The following is a 15,857-nucleotide window of genomic DNA, read 5'->3' on the forward strand; positions in this document are numbered from 1 at the left end:
GATTTCCGCGTAGCAAGACTCCTTGAAGTACAACCAGGTCTGCTTAACTTTAGCAAGAACACCTTGTATTGGATATTATAAATGCATTACAAATGAAATGACACCAATTCATAACAATATTAGTTTGATCACTAAACCATGAGTTATGTAATGTGGACAATCTCTTTAGTACTCATTGAAATCCTGATGTATACAATTGTTGTTATATTAAGGATTGATCAATGTCAGGGGTGTCGCTTGATTCAGCGCCTTCGCAGTCACACTAATTTATGCACACGTCTTGTTTCCAAATCCTAACACAGAAGCAGCACTCCAGGCTGAATTTTCAAGTGATCAATTCATAGAAAGACACTATGGAAAACTTTCTTTAAGAAAGACCACTACATAAGCCCTTTTAGAGCACTTCCCAGAGAGGCCTATATCTTTTAGAGAGCTTCCTTTTCTCACCCTGCCTTTAGGTACGGAGAGCTTGCTTCAGAACTTTGAAGCAGACCTTATGAGTGACTGCTGACTTTGAGCTGAAAATCCTTTCCATCTGTTTCTACTTCTCTTTCGCTAGGTGCTGAGGCGTTAAGCCTATGGGCTTTCATTCACTCATCAGAACCCTTCATTTGGGTTTCTGAAACTGATATACCTCACCTTGCTTATTGAAGAAATTGCCTTTTTTTTGCCAAAAACCTATTAAGTTAGATTAGGGATTTGGTTGATGGAACACACTTAGGGGCCGATTCCGATTTGGTAACATCCCCTACGAATAGCCATATGGAGCATATTTCCCGTACAAATTGTACCCTTAAAAGTCCCCGTACGTACGATGAAGTACAATTTGAACCCAAAGCGGATCTCTGTCCGAATCGTACGAAAGACCATACGACTTAAAAATCTGTACAAAACGCATTCGGAACATGTCGTACGGATTGAAGCAGCATTGTCCGACCCAGCAAGTACGATTTGTCTCGTAAACACTCCGTACGACTCTTCCGCTAGAGGAGCTCAAAACGTCCGTAAAAGCAGATTTCGACTCGAACCACGTACAAAACGGACCCCCGGGTATTCGAGTACACCCCATTATTGCAGGGGTATGGTGCCTAGGGGTACGGTGCTTAGGGGTACGGTGCGTAGGGGTGCGGTGTGTAGGGGTACGGGGCATAGGGGTACGGTGCGCACACCCCATGGTTGCAGCGGTACGGTGCATAGAGGTACAATGCGTAGAGGTACGGTCAGTGCTTTAAATGGGCCGGTACTCACCGGTACTGAGTACCGGCACTTCTTAGAATTATCGCTCTGAGTACCGGCACTTCTCTACTGCCCTTCAGAGTACTGGCACTCATGAAAAAGGTAGGCTCACTGGCTGTGCTGGGGAGCAGGCGTGGAATGTGCCTCTGGCAGCCAAGGCGCCGCTTCTATCTCGCTGATCTGAGCCCCTGCTGAGATATTCAGCAGGGCTTCCTTTGAATAGTGTCCGGGTGCTCGCCATCAAGCTGTGATGTGCTTGATGGAGCAGGGTCCGTTCAGGCAAGCAGAGAGGTAAGAGAGGGTGGACAGCAAAAGAACGCGAAGCAGGTAAAGAATCCGATGTGTAAATAAAAATGAAAGAGATGTGGAAGAAACAGAGATGGGCTCCTGACGTGCGCAAAACAGGATGGGAGGGGTGCCAGTGAAAGACAGAAAGAGAAGCAGCTGGGAGGGACACAAGGGTGACAATGTTAGCTACAGAGGCTACCGAGAGATACAGAGTGAACATGAGAAACAGAGGATTAAAGAGAGAGCACATTTGGGTGTGAGATAGAGAGAGGGGCATGCGAGCAAGAGAGATGTGATGGGGAGGGTGAAAGGATGAATGGATAGATTGATGGGAGAGACAAGACTATCTTCTGGGGAGGGTCATGATTTGTTGCTTCATTTACTTGGTGTCATAAGAGGTTTGGTGCGACATGGTAGTATTTTCAGTTTCTTTTACTCACGTGCTCAAAAATATAAAGTAGTGTGCCAAACAACAGCAATTAACAGTATGACATTAAGAAGGTGCAACTATTGCAAGAAAAGGACATGTTAACATATCTCATTTCTTTTTCATTTTTTGTAAAGAGTTAACCTGCTTTGTTTATATAAACACATGTCTTATGTGTTTGTTGTGTGCTGCAACTAATATAGCAGTTGTTATGTTTCATCATGTCTTGCCCTTAGCCCCGCCCCTAGCCCCGCCCCCTAATTTAACTGCTACCTCATTTAATGAGTACCTGCACTTATTTTTTCCATTTAAAGCACTGGGTACGGTGCGTATACCCCATGATTGCAGGGGTACGGTGCATATGTGATTGTGTGGCTCTCCATACGAATTGCTCATACGATGTTTTCCGTATGAATCGCGTTCTCGTTCCCCTGTCCGGATCGTACTTGTCGGGTCATAGAGCATGTTTACGATTCATACGGTTCACCATGGGGGTCCGTATTGTACGGATTTTCCCTTGCTTTTTGTACGGTTCGCAACGATTCGGTCGTATATTTTTCCTACAAATCGTACTACGCGATTCGGACGGAATTGTACGATTCGGACGGAAAGGGCTAACAATTCGATTCGTCGTACGGATTAGTTTACCGAATCGGAATCGGCCCCTTAATGTATTTTCTCCATTCTATTTGTAATTCTTACTAATGTAGTATTTTATTTAGTTTTCAAATACCTACTAATGAATTATTTGAATCTGTAATAATGATGAGAAAATTTAAGATTTACTAAATGAAGAAATCTATTTGAAATAATTTACTAAAACCACTTACCATATACCAACCCTTGTTATCGATTGTTGTGAAGCCCCAATTGGACTGTTCATAATGTTTGATGTAAATGATTGTCCCTTATCAGCCCTTGTTGTCGATTAACAATAGACCAATGGCAGGGGTTATTGATTATTCTTGATGACTCAGATACAAGAACACATGCTCTGGCATTTCCGTTCCATTTTGGCCTCCATGTCATTTTCATCGCATGCACTCCAATGCACCTTGCTGCACGGCGTGCGGACGATGAACAAATTCCATTTAGGCTGAAGTGCTACACTTTATATTTATTTAAAGGACCGACCCTGGCTTTCTCCCCAGTGTGGCCGAATTAGTGTTTTAGCAAAAAAGCTTTTATCCGAAAAGTGTTGCTTTGTGATTTCAGTGGAACCTAACTGTGAGGCCTTGGGATGAGAAATACTTCACAGGATGGGATCATTAGCTATAATAGTCACCCTTATCTTCTTCCTATTCTGCCATATCAATCACAGATACAACATCCAGAGTTTTCAGAGCTATCCTTTCAACAGAGGTAATAGGACTTTACAAAAGGCCTGGAGCAAACAAATCTCATAACCTTCTATTTTGTCTTCTGTATTACTAAGCGTCCTTTCTGTTAAAAAAGCTAAAACGGACTACTATGCCACTAGAATTTCGGATGCTGAAAACTCAACCAAGGAATTATTTTGCGTCTACAAATCTCTGGCTGTCCCTCAGTCCTCGACAGGACCAGAGGACCGATCAGTCACAGCATGCAATCGCATTGCTGAGTACTTCAGCGACAAAGTTTCCAAAATCTACTCAGCATTCCCTATCCAACCGGTGGCAGGAGGGGAGATTAAAATCCAGGATAGAGAGGATGAGGGACAAAATTTATTGCTTACATTCTCCACTCCACCTGGAGAAGACCTGATCAAAATTTGCAAATCAGTAAAGTCAGGTTCCCCACGGGACCCATCATCTCCCAAACGGTTGGCCGACAGCTTGATGACACTCGAACCATACATTAGGCATCTGCTGGATACCTCTTTCAACTCCAGCAGTTTGCCTATGGAATGGAAACAAGCTGTTGTGCTTCCCCTCCGCAAAAAGCCCAATATCAGCTTTGATAAGCTGGAGAATCTGCGTCCCATCTCCCTTTTACCTTATTTCTCCAAAGTGGCAGAGAAGGTAGCCAACTTGCAATTAATGCAATTTGTGGAGAATACGAGCCTCCTACACCCTACCCAGTTTGGATTCCGGCCCCGACACTCAACGGAGTCGGCTCTTCTCATGGCAACCGAAACCATCAGGCAGGGTGTTGACGAAGGCCTCACCATGGCCCTGATCCTATTAGACCTGAGCGCCGCGTTCGACACTGTAGCTCATTCCATCCTGCTACAGTGTCTGAACAAGGGAGGGGTAGGAGGCGCAGCTCTAAAATGGATCCAGTTGTTTCTATCCGGACGCGGTTTCCAAGTCAGATTGGGTGACTGCTACTCAGAGCGAGTGGCCCTCGACCAGGGGGTCCCGCAGGGCTCGTCTCTGAGCCCGACACTTTTTAATCTCTATGTTGCGCCGGTTGCCACCATAGTGGAAAGTCACGGCCTGCGCATGGTATCGTACGCTGACGATACACAGCTCGTCATCTCCCTATCGCGAGCGCCCGGTCTGTCGGCAGACATCTTCAGAGCATGCATGCAAGATCTTGCTGCCTGGATGTCTGCCAACTGTCTCAAGCTCAACGGAGGCAAGACCGAGGTGCTGGTGGTGGGGGGAGACCAAGCAGCCTGGACATCAGAGTGGTGGCCACCCTGCCTGGGACCCACACCAGTCCCATGCAAGGAGGCGAGGAATCTCGGTGTTTGGTTCGACTCTAAACTCACTTTCGAACCTCAGGTCAACCGTGTGATCGGCTCATGCTTTGGGACCCTCAAGACCCTGAGGACGGTCTTGGAGTTCCTTCCCATCAAAGCTCGCCAAACACTTGTGCACGCCTTAGTCACCTCCAAAATGGACTATGGCAATTTGCTTTACTTGGGGACTCTCGAGAAGAACCTAAACCGTCTGCAGGTTTTACAAAATGCCGCAGCCCGGCTGGTCCTCAGACGGCCTAGAAGATCAGCCTCAAAATCCGCGCTTCAAGCACTACACTGGCTCCCGGTGAGAAACAGGGTGAAATTTAAAGCACTCTGTACGTGCCACCGGATCATCAACGGTAGGGCACCCCTCCCTTTGCACGATCTTCTGACACAATATGAGCCCGTGCGTTCCCTCAGATCATCTGGCACGCGTCGCCTGGCCATTCCTAAGGTGTCCAAAGCCAGGATGGGTGGCCGGTCCTTTAGGTACCTAGCAGCGTCCAGTTGGAATAAACTCCCTATAGCGCTCCGCCTGGAAACCTCAGAGCCCACCTTTAGAGCTAAACTGAAAACACTTCTCTACTCTCAATAGTGTTCCTCCCTCCCTTCTGCCTGCACTTGGGATCTCAGCGCGGGGACACGCCGTCGGCGTCACCATGCGCTCTACAAATCTCCCTATTATTATTATTATTATTAAAAGGATAATATACATGATTGACAAGTCATTCACAAGTGACACATTTTGGCGCAGTCATTGTGCATGTCAGTTCAACATGCACACCCAGTAACTTTATTATTCATTAACGAAAGTTTAGTTCCTTATGGTGCAGTTATCTGAATACCTATACAACAACCCACAACATTCAGAAACCCCATTTAAAAAGTTATTAAAAAGCTCATGAAAAACCTAGGAGAGCTGGGAGAGACTTTGGCTGTGCTTCACTTTCCTGAAGAGACATGCCTTTATGTGCCTTAAATGTATAAATGTGCATTATTTAAGGAAAGCACAAATGTATACTAATCATTAGTCATTTACAATGTTTTTATTAATCAACGAAAAAGGCCTTTCAAGATAAGCTACTAATTAAGGCTGAGTGACTGGAACGGAAGAACATGGCGGCAGCAAGCTAGCTCGCCGCGGTGCTCCGTGTTGATTTCCCTGCAGGATCTTCTCCCACTATGAAACAAGAGTGTGCGTATACGGCGTGATGCATATGAAAATCTCCGCGAGTAGTTAGAGCTTGTTTTTTTTATTTTCTGGCGACTCTGACGGTAAAATTAAGTTTCCTCTGCCGCACGGATGGTATGTTCTTCTCAAAGCAGCTGCCGGAGCTCCGATGTCCTCTTTCTGTCTCCATGCTGCCTCGGTCGAGGTGAGGGCAGTGTCGAAGACGCCAGACGCCGAGGCAGACACAGAGGTATTGAATGTTGCGGGGGGTTTCGAGTGGAATCCTTCAGCGCAGGCAAGTGGGACTTCAGTGAATTAACCTTGGGGGACTTTCTTTCTCGAACGCTGGTTATAGGAGGGAGGTTGGATATTAAAGCGCCCACTAGCCCACCAGTCCATTTAGAGAGCAGTCATTTATCCTACATCTTTTTCCCTTTGGAAAGCCTTTCTTTGCTACCAGTTATTTCCATTGTCAGTCCGTGGATCTGTGTAGCCGCACTGGAGCTAAGGAAGAGTAAAAAATTAAGATACTTGTTTTCCCCTCGAGGTGCAATAGATTTTGAGAACCCTACTAACACAGCTATAACTGCAGAACTTATCGAAGGTTCACAAGGTCAGCTCCCTGTTTCCTTTGCCGCAGTGGAGGGGTCTTCTGCGCATGAACTGGGCAATGGTAGTCCCACAGACCTTTCCTCTGTAGAAGCCATCCCTGTTCATCCTGTCTGTGCAATTGATGTTGGAGATAATTTACGGGCTTCTTCTAGTAAAAAGACTCCCAATACCCCCGACACATTAAAATCTCCTGGCAGCTCTCCTAATACTCCTAATACTCCTAATACTCCTAAAGGCGAGCTCAAAAGAGGTCGAGGTCGTGGGCGCAGAAAGAAAACTGGAGTAAGCAAAGTTGGAGTCCCAGAAAAGGAGATTGAGGTTGGGAAAGGAGTTAATACATTTTCTAAGAAAAAATCCTCTTCCTTCTTGAACACTGAATTTAAGTCTAACAATACAACTCTGAAGAGTAAAATCAAGGTGAAGACCAAGGATACTAAATCAGCGTATCCAGCAGGTTAAAAAATTACTCCTTCACTTCGCTCCTACTTTAAAGTAGTTCCTCAGATTTTACATCTTCCTGAAGTCATAGACGACGATATAGGTATGGCATCAAAAGAAATGGAAACAGTTGTAACTGCCGATTTAGCAGCAAGCTCACAAAAAACGCCCGTTCCAGAGATAGAGCAGCAGCCAGCACTGCTTCCACGGGTTCCTCAGCTAGAACAATTTCTGCCTCAGCCTTTGTCCATCCAAGAACAGGGCTTACCTCAAGTTCGCACAACAGTATACTCGGAAGAGGCTGAAGAATCAGATTTTACTGAGTTGGGAGGCGCATCTGGGGGTGTAGATGTAGAAGTAGATGACTCTGCTATCCATGTCCTACGTGACCCCAACTTATTGTTGTCCACTTCCTCTTCTTCTTCCCCTCTGATGACGGCAGCCTCAATTCTGGAGATGTTTTCAGCTCTTACTCTGGAGATAAGAAAGGGCTTTGCGGAATCATCTGCCAACCGACCAGAGTTCAAAAATTATTGTGAAACACTCGACAATAAAATTGAAGGCCTCACTATAAGAACTGGAGTGTTAGAAGAGACGGTTGGCATTCATTCAATCTACTTGGATCAAGCGAATGAGGATATACAGAAGCTTACAAGGGAGGATCTGGTTCTTAGTGAGAGGATGGAGTCTCTTGAAAACAATGCGAGAAGGGGGAACATCCGAATTTTGAATGTTAGAGAAGGGTGTGAAGGGTCAGATATTAAACAATACATCGTTTCCTTATTGAAGGATGCACTGTCTCTAGAATATACTTCCGCTGAACTGTCGGCCAACATTCAGAGGGTTAACAGGGATCCCTTCAAACGGAATCCTCAGAGGTCTAAACCTCGCAAAAGTTTAGTCAACTTTCACACTTATGTCTTAAAGGAACGCATCTTAAATATGGCCTTAAAACAAAAGTCCCTGTCAGGGAAAGGTTTTACCTTTTTGATAAGATCGGACCTTTCGAGAATAACACTGGAAAAGCAATGGGAATGTGGGAGGCGCCTGGATGCCTTCAGAAAATTAGGTGCAACAGCTCAGCTTATGTTTCCGGCAGCCCTTAAAATAATGTACAACAACAAGATGTTTAACTTCAGGTCCGTGCAAGCAGCCGATGAATTACTAATGGATCTGAGCAAGGGGGCCAGTAAGGTTTAACATTAAGGGCCCATTATTAAACCTTAATTACTTAACAGGACCTTCTATTTCACCCTCCATTTTTTTCAATATGAAAATTGAGAGGCTGATGCACCTATATACACAAGCACTATATATGCACTAATCAAGAAGACTCATACTTTCAATTAATTATCTTCTTTGTTGTAAACATTTTGTATCTTTTCACTCTTTATTAGTCACCTGAATACTAGGCGGTTGAACTTTCCTACAGGGACTCAACCGGTGGGGCACTATCTACTGGACATTGTTCTGGTTAGATAATGCAAGGGTTCTTCAGGGGGGGGGGGGGCCTCTCACCCCGAGCGGGTGAGTGCGAAGGGGTGGCAAAATTATAAAAAAGTCCTCAATAACCTAAATAGTAATTTCTGGAATGGTAATTTACATATCACACATAATTATTGGAAGCAAGCCATCAATTTGGCTAATAATATCCTCTTGGGTATAGTGTTTATTTATCATGATCTACTGGTCAAAAGATGAGTAGTGTAGGCTTTCTTTCCTGGAACGTCAATGGCCTCCGCACCAAGCCCCGAGCCGATAGAATTTTACAATATCTGAGGGACTTGGATGCGCAGGTCATGGTGTTGCAGGAAACCCACCTAACCCATTCTAAACTATCTGACCTTACTAAAAAGAATAGATGGATTGATTTTACGGTCTCTACTACTCAAACTTCTCATACAAGAGGAGTTGCGATTATCTTCAAAAAAGGAGTCAAAGCTAAGTTGATTTCACAGGCTGTAGATTCTTCCGGCAGATGGGCCATAGCCTCAGTTCTTATGGCCGGGTTTTCTGTTACAATAGTCGGCTATTATGACCCGAATCAGGATGACCCCTCTTCTTTGGAAACAATATTTATCCAGTTACTTTCCCTTTCAGGACTTATAATTTTAGCCGGCGATTTCAATATCGTGTTGGACCCTGTCTTGGACAAGTTCCCTAATAATCGATCATTGGTTCTGTCTAAGACTAGATCCTTTCTACTAGATGCTATGAGGCAGTACAGGTTTGTTGACGACAAAGGTCAGGAAAACAGCAAGGGGTTTCCTATCGGAATCTCAAATATCATCATAAGTCAAGGATTGATTATATTCTGATCACTCAAAGACTGGTTGATTCTGTCAAATCAATAGAATACTTTCCTTCGCATCTTTCAGATCATTCTGCGGTTAATTTGGTGTTAGGTTTTCGTAGTCAAAAAACCCTGACTACGTGGTCTTTCGATCGCTCTCTCCTTACTAATGAGGAGGATATTTCATATCTAAAATTGGAGACTCGTAACTTCTTTTTGTTAAATAAAGGCTCTGCCTCAAATAGAATTATTTGGGACTCGTTTAAGGCAACGTTGAGAGGGCTGATTGTTGCTAAAACTGCCTTTCGGAGGAAGAATTATAACGAAAAGATTTCCTCCATTGAATCAGATATGGCTCGTGTTCAACAGCTTCAGGATCTATTTTAGATCCTCTTTATAATCAACTGCGGATTCTTAAGGGCAGTTTGGCTTCGATTTTAAATCTGAGGGTTCAACAGAGATGGGAAGCCAGTAAGTTGGCGCACTTCGAATATGGTGAGGGTGCTGGTAAATTACTGGCTTGGAAGACCAAAGAAGATCAGGTCATGAACAACATTACATCTATAAAAGTCGGAAATATCACTCTTTCTTTTGACGATGAAATTAGGAAAGCATTTAGGATATTCTTCCAAGAAATATATAAAGAAGACAAAATAATATCGGCCGAGTCGGTTAAGAGTTGGTTGAATAATATTTCTCTACCCTCTTTCTCTCTTGAACAATCCCAAAACCTGGATAAACCCATCTCAGAGGGCGAAGTGAGATCTGCCATAAAGAGAGGCAAGAAAGGGAAGGAGTCTGGACCTGATGGGCTGCCAGCAAAGTTATATAAAATCCTGGACTCAGAGATCGTTCCCTTCCTCACTAAGTTGTTTAATCAAATACTTTTAGAAGGAATGCCCCCTCCTACATCATGGGATAACGCCTCTATTACCCTTATTTTAAAACCGGGTAAACCCAAGGAGATGTGTGGGTCGTATAGGCCAATTTCCATTCTGAACGTGGATTATAAAATCTTCACCACAGGTCTATCCTTAAGACAGGCCGATATCGCACCTTCTGTCCTTCATTCTGATCAAAAGGGGTTCCTGAAGGGCAGACAATTATATGAATTAACTTATGATTTAATTGGCGCCATAGATATTGCAACTTCTAATAATCTCCCATTGGCGGCCCTTACGCTGGACGCAACCAAGGCTTTCAACAGGGTTAACTGGGTGTACCTGTCGGAGGCCTTGGCCAAGTTCGGTGTCGGGGAAAGGTTCCGTAGGGTGATTGGCTTGTTGTATAGTAGTCCATCTGCATCCCTTCTCGTCAATGGTGATCTATCAAGCCATTTTCACATCACTAGGGGAACCCGACTGGGGTGCCCGCTCTCCCCTTTGCTTTTTGATTTCTATATTAAGCCTTTTGCGCAATATTTAAGAGAGGAGCTCTCCATTAAACCTTTTTATTATCAAGGCTGGATGAGGAAGGTGGCATTATATGCCGACGACGTGCTTATCTTTACATTACAAGCCACTACGGCCCTTCCGGCTATCATGAAATTGGCTCATGCTTTTGGACAAGTGTCGGGATATGAAATTAACGCAGCCAAAACTGAAATGCTTGTTTGGAATGATGAGAACTTTCCAGTAGAACTTCAACTGGGCAGTTCAATGCAATATCTAGGCTTGACGATAGGAAAAGATATTAATAAAATAGTCCAAGTTAATTTGTCTGAAGTTATTAAGGATTGCCGTAAGCTTCTACGATCATGTTCACACCTGCCTCTTTCATTAATAGGTAGAGCCAATCTTATCAAAATGTCTATTCTTCCAAAAATGTCTTTTTTATTTAACACCATTCCTTTATACTTTGATCCAAAAACCTTAGCCAAGTTTCAATCAAATATCTCATCCTTTATTTGGAACAATCATCTTCCACGGATCACCTGGAAAAAACCAAGACGGCGACGTGATAAGGGTGGCTTGGCGGCTCCAGACCTAAAAATCTATGCTTGGGCCTTTCAATTATCTCACTCACGAATGCTGTTGAAGGGTCCCATAGCTTCAGGTGTGGGTCTTATGTATGCAGCCATGTTGGGTGGGGAAAGAATCAATTATACTGGTTTTCTTTTTAAGTTTGGTAACCCAAAGTTCTTTATGAAAATTAAACTGAAGACCCTACAAGGTCTGGCCAGAACATGGGCAGAAGTCATGAAATCCATAAAAGTAAATTATTTCTGTGAAAAAACTCCGCTGTGGGACTTGCCTGAAAATCCTGCCTGGCTTGAAGACATTCTAGCAACTCCTTTGAGAGAGGCAGGCCTGGAAGTGTGGGGCGACCTCTTTTATGAGGAAGATTTACTTTCGTGGGAACATCTGCAAGCCAAGATTGGCCCTAATTTTTCACGCTTCAAATATATACAGATCCATAGCTGGACTGTTGCCTAAAAACATCTCCCGCCAATAAGAATAAGTTTAAACTCGGAGGGCATAGTCCATTTATCTCTGAGCTATTAAGCAGAGGTCCCGCAAAGAAAGAAATATCTAAATGGTATAATTTCATTCTGGAGGAGTCAGATGGGGACTTTGTTCTGCCAGAGTCATTTTGGGGTTCTGCCCTGATGGACCAGAATTTACAAAATCTTTGGACGACTTCGTTCAAACTTCTGTAGAACATTGTCAAGCCATCCTGTCTTCGCAGAAATCATATTTTTACCCTGCATAGGGCATACTATTCCCCGCTTAGACTATCTAAATTTGCAGGAGGCCAGTCAGTACTAAATGTGGTTTGATTGCGGCTTCAGATACACACATGTTTTTTGAATGTCCAGTATTAACCACATTTTGGAAGGATATCAGCAATTCCCTCACAGAATCACTGGGAAGTCCTGTCACCATGGATTTGCCTCTAATAGTATTTGGAGTTCTAGGAGGCGTACAATGCACCGCCAGATGTCTAGTTTTTTACGCCATCCTGCTCGCAAGAAGAGAGATCTGCAGGAAGTGGAAAGACCCTTTACCTCCTACTTTTAGAGATTGGCAAAACTCAGTATTGCAGACCTCAGTTACAGATCTGGCCAGATCTGGTAATCACAGAAAAAGGGCCTTTTGGTATCTACTTTTGTGGCTTCATTGACTCATCCGGGGTTTTTTTTTTTGGTTTTTTTTATTCTCCATTAATTCCTTCCGGTACTTTGTCTACATGGTGGTTATGAGGACAAAAAAATAAATAAAGATAAGCTGCTAATTATGTGTGATACAAATATGTGCAGATAATTGAAACCTCTAGAAGGTAAGCAAAAGAAATAGATTAGGTAGCATAATGATTGCACAGAGCTCCCACTTGGGGTGAGTGAAATTAAAAGGCAGAAGAAATAAAAAAAATGTTTGCTGGCGTATTAGAATTGTAGTTATTCTGCTGGTAAAACACACAAAAGTTAAGTGGGGTTACAGCCATGTAAAGGCGGGCTTAATGCAAAGCACAGCATATGGCACTTTAAATAAACCACCTCCCTTTGAATTAATGAACGAGGGGGGATTTATATAGTACAAACGGCAAATAAAAATGTAATATACCGGTGCAGCCAACAAATAAATATAGAATGGGGGGAGTGAAATAAGAAATTATAAGGTAAAGTTGGTAAACCGGTAGGTTTTATAGATTTGCGAAAGGCGGGTTCAGTTTTCAACATCATCTCTCACTCCAACACCAAAAACACAAAGGTTGTGAGGTGCTGCTGATCTCGTTGGCTCGTTTCACACCCGGTAATGGGAACCAGCTGCACAGAGCCACCAGACAATTCGCTGGGAACCTGTTCTCTGTAGGGGTTCCCAGCTAATTGTTCCCAAACCGTGAGATATCAGCTCCTCACAGATATTCCAGGAAGACTAATGATACTGCACCTTTACCAACGTAGAGCTAAATTTGACTGCACTACACAGATAGCGGATAGCTGCTGCTGGAGGACATCTATAAACAAGCATCCAGTGTTTCTACAGGATCATGACCCACTGAGACCCGATGCTACTAGGAGCAGATCATGATTCTCCTTGTCTGATACAGGCTGGCCAGAAATGTCTTTATATGTGCAACTACAACGCTCATATGGTTGATTTGCTTTTGAACGTGGGGATTTTTTAATTCTCTAATGCTCACATTGTTTATGAACACAGCAGTTGAAGAGATGGCTTCGAACGAGCTGACCTTGTGTATTGCATCTTGTAGAAAGAAGGAAGGAAAGTAGCAGTAGTTTCCCCATACATTTTTGAACAAGGAGTGTTGTTCAAATATGCCATTGTGTTCATATGTTGTAAATGATACAAGAGCAGAGCATGAGCTGACCCCTTCCTGCTATATTGAAGAACCATGCCTAGAAAAGGAACGTAAGGTATTGGCACAGGAGCGGGCTAGACACAGACTGGTTGCTGGAGAGAGACCTAAACCATTGAGGTCCAACTTCAAGCATGAAGGCACCGCCTGGTATGCAGGAAGTCCTTGCATGACTTGGCATATTCTGATTATAATGAACTCTACTACGGTGCCTTTAGATAGGTAGTTACAACTGACTTAGGTAACACCAGAAAGCAAGGGGTGTGTGGTGAAATATGAATTAGGCACATTTAACCTTTGCCCTCATTTTGATAATTATTGCTGAGTTGGTTATTAGGTTTACAATCATACTAATTCATATCTGGGCACAGCGGGAAACAGGTACAGAGCAGTGAGGAGGCTCTGGCAGTGATGAGAAGGGACACGGTGCAACATGGCCCCAACACCATTAAAAGAATAGGATTGTAAGGTGGGTGGCAACAGGGACGTTTTCAAGATCCTGCAAACATGCTCCGAACACCTCTCATTAAATATCAGTGTCACAGTCAATGGCAATGCGACAGCTTCCCTGACTCATTCCATCCTTGGCCACTCCATTACCTCCTGCCACAATGTGGTGCTAACCTGCTCAAGCACCAGTGTTGTTGTGTTTCTCTTTATCTTCTCTACTCTACTTTTGCCATGTTTTGTTCAAAGCTAACATTTGCTTGGCACTCCTGCTGTGTGTTTCAGGACGTTAGCATTAGTAGCACAATATAATTTGGTACATTCCTAGTTTAATGTTTGGATTATTGTCCTCAGTTTAAGACTTGTTTTACACTGCTGGCATGAGCCGTCTCCTCAGCAGGGATCTGCCTGCAGCGCTGGCTGCAGATGTGTGTTTCTGTAATATATTGGTGTTCTACCTTAAATCTCTCACTGCTCCTAACATGATTGTATGGAGTTAGATATAGTAATATAGGTTTGACTATAAATGCTGGTTGGACAAACACAAATCTTATTACCACACAGACAAACTGTTATATTCCATTTAGGTACGCTATATAGGCGCGGGTAACATTGCAACCTTTTACCTATATTCTTCCCTACACTACATACATAACAGTTCTTAGGGACTGACTTTTTACCTAGATACAACACTGCATTCAGAACGTGGGTTTTTCCCTAGTTCAAATCTCATACATTTGAGAAATTTGTGAGGGTATTTCTATAGCGCAACGTTCGCTCCGGAGGGAGCATCTTGGCGCTGAAGATTCTGGAAAACCAGTCCTAGGAGGGTTAGATGGCTGCTTTGGAGTAGTCGTCAGAGAGGCTGAAAATCCAGGTCTTAAGAAGCTTTCTAAAGGGTTTATTTATGCATGAGGTTTCTTTTTTTTAATTTTTTTTTTATTTTTTGAAAACCTTTATTGTGCATGAAGAATGTTACAAATAAGGGCCTACAACCGTCAGGCCGGCCACAATACTTTTGAGCACATGAGCAAACAGTGCGGTCCCCCAGCGCCACCAGGCAATATAGCAGCAATTAACAGTAGTCACACTAATTGGAGTATATATATATATATATAAAATCTTTATTCGGCTTATTCACAGTGGAAAAACCATAAAAGTACACACAAGATATCATACACAATAAAAATACACATGTTACATATGTTTCCGGTAAAATTCATTTCATAGTTAAAAGAAAAAAGTTAATTAAAATGTGCAAAGTGCCGCTTATGCTCAAACTGACAAGGTTTTTAGAGGTTCTTTCTGTGTTTCATAATACACTTTAGGAAACTACTAATAAAATAACAGACATTTGCCGTTTCCAACATTTGCAGTCTTAAAAGGGCAGGTCTGCACTGTCTCAATCCCCAAGATTTTAATATCGGTAAAAGCCAGATCTTTCTGTGGGCTTGGTGGTATTTACAGAGCAGGATCACATGCAAGTTCGACTGCATTGATAGACCGTCACAAGGACAGGGCGGGAGTATAGCATCCCAACAGTTTTGTGACGGAAAAGTGACCATTCTAAAGAATATATTTAGCCTAAATCTTGTGATGAGCATTCTCTCGTAAGTTGGTATTTGGAGTTCTAGGTACGGGTGAATGACAAAGGCTACTTGGATCATGTTTGAGTGGATCACTGCCGTTTTTGAGGAATTGGATGCGAGTCTTAACGACTCCAAATGGCGTAGTGCTTGGCGTTTAAGATCTTTTTTTGGAATGTCCGTTATAGTTGTCGGGTCTGAATAGTAGTTCTCAAGGCCTAAATCGGTGAAAAAGTTCCTAACATATAAGAGCCACTTTATTTTTGCAGAATTGTCCATGTTCATTGAGTCTGCGATGATAGCTTGAGTCAGAGCGTTTTTGTTTGATTTCCAAATGCGGCGCCACAACATCAGAGGTTCAATTTTAATTAAAT

This window comes from Lissotriton vulgaris, chromosome 4_1, assembly GCF_964263255.1.
Source record: "Lissotriton vulgaris chromosome 4_1, aLisVul1.2, whole genome shotgun sequence".
Taxonomy (NCBI): domain Eukaryota; kingdom Metazoa; phylum Chordata; class Amphibia; order Caudata; family Salamandridae; genus Lissotriton; species Lissotriton vulgaris.